Genomic DNA, 2,175 nt, shown 5'->3' with positions numbered 1-2,175 from the left:
TTTATACTTTATACTTTATACTTTATACTTTATACTTTATACTTTATACTTTATACTTTATACTTTATACTTTATACTTTATACTTTATACTTTATACTTAATACTTTTACTGTTCCACTGCAAAGAAAGAATATAATTATTTGTAGTGGAACAGACTAGAATCTCTGCTAGGAGTCGAACCCACAACCCCAGACTGACAGTCTAGCACTCTAACATCTTGCCTACCGGACACTCTATTTCATACTTTTGATGTTATAGTCTATACTATAGTAGATCACATTCTCTGCTGTGATTCGAGTTCACAACTCCCGCTATCAGACCAGCGAATACTGGTCCCTTTAACGTGCAACATGTTATATATTTTTATGACTAAAATCAAATAAAAAACCTAGACGTACATAAAAATTCATGCTGTCTTATATTCATCGACAATTGTTTTTAAGCAAAAAAATATAAATATATTCTGAACTGAAAAAGTGACTATAAAGTGACTCAGTTTCAAAATACATATGTTTGTATATGTGTATAACCATTAAAATTGTATGAATGTAAGATAAAATTGCTTGCAGTGGAGGCCAAAAGAAATCCTAGTATAATTTTGATAAAATAGGAAGTCTATTTTTGAAATTCTGGGTTTTTTTCAATTGGTCCTTATAATATTTTTAAAATGTAAAGCATACTTTTAGGGAAAACTAAAAAATTTTACAAAAAATACTTTTTTTCGTTTCTTTTAACAATTTGCAAAATATATTCCATTTTTATCCCCCACTATAGATGTGGTTACGTGCAATACTATCAACTGTCTTAAAATTTATACTCGTATGTGAGTGTGCATCTTTTTGTGGGGGGGGGGGGGGCGGTTATACGAAAATAAATGCGATTTTTTATTAAAAATTATTTACTACGTGAGGTTTTTTTTTGCTTCCTCCACTTTACGAAATACAAAAAAGCAATACACACATGTTTATACTAATATAATTTACAGGTTCCTTTTATTTTTTTTTTGTTATGTTTTTTCTTCCTTTTTATAACACTACCAAGCTATACACACATACAAATAAAAGATACTTCCGGTTTGGGTTTTTTTACGCTTGTCTGTGTAAATAATGATAATGAGGGTGTTTGGTGGCAAGCAAAGCTTTTGTTAGAGGTATTAGTGTGTTGCCTTTTGTATGAGCTTGTATGTATTGTTAATATTTTATTAATGCTCATTTCTTGAACGTATAAGTGTTAAAATTCTACTCCAACTCCACTTCCACGAACAACATCTACCATCTTTTATTTTTTTATAAATTTTTTTGTAAATTTTTCTTTTTCTTTATTTGATTTTATTTCATCTCATTTTTATAAATGATAATTTACCATAAAAGCCACAAATGTTTTATAAAAATAAATGCAGTGTAAATATAGAAAACAGCAGCGAAAAAAAAAAACTTCAAATAAAATGGACCACAGGGTGTAGTTAATGCTAGAAAGCAGGGAGTCATTTAATACAAGTTAATATGAAATACATGTTGTTACATCTACAGAAGAAGAATAATAATAAAAATAATAGAATAGTAAGTATATTAAATAAATAATAACACCAGGAGGGTATGTTCCATTCATAGGAACATAGCACAGAGAAAAAAGTATATTATTTTATTATTTTGCTGCAAATTAGATTTTATTAAAACAACTAAAACACTACTATATTTATTTTTATAAGCAACACCTAAAAGTATGCAGTTGTATTTTAAAAATGAGGGTGAAAACGTCGTAAATATTTTTAAAATAAAAGTTACAACAAATAAAACAGCTGCTACAGGAAATTGCAACAAATTTATGCTTTTAGCGGGAATATAAGGGAAGATGTGGCAGAATTACAATTTATACTTTAAATGTTCAACTATAAAGTCCACAGTCTATAGACTTATCTAGTTTGCAGTCTACTCTATAAATTGGTTTATAGTCTAGTCTCTGGTTTAGTCTATAGTCTTGGCTCTAGAATATTCAATAGTCTAGTCTATAGTTAATCTATTAACTATTAGACTAGACTATAGTCTAGCCTATAGTCTAGTCTATAATCTAGTCTATAGTCTAGTCTATAGTCTAGTCTATAGTCTATTCTATAGTCTAGTCTATAGTCTAGTCTATAGTCTAGTCTATAGTCCAGTCTATAGTCTAGTCTATAG

Source organism: Lucilia cuprina, chromosome 3, assembly GCF_022045245.1.
Source record: "Lucilia cuprina isolate Lc7/37 chromosome 3, ASM2204524v1, whole genome shotgun sequence".
In the NCBI taxonomy this organism is placed as follows: domain Eukaryota; kingdom Metazoa; phylum Arthropoda; class Insecta; order Diptera; family Calliphoridae; genus Lucilia; species Lucilia cuprina.
The sequence above is the reverse complement of the archived record's forward strand: the minus strand, read 5'-3'. Positions refer to the sequence as shown.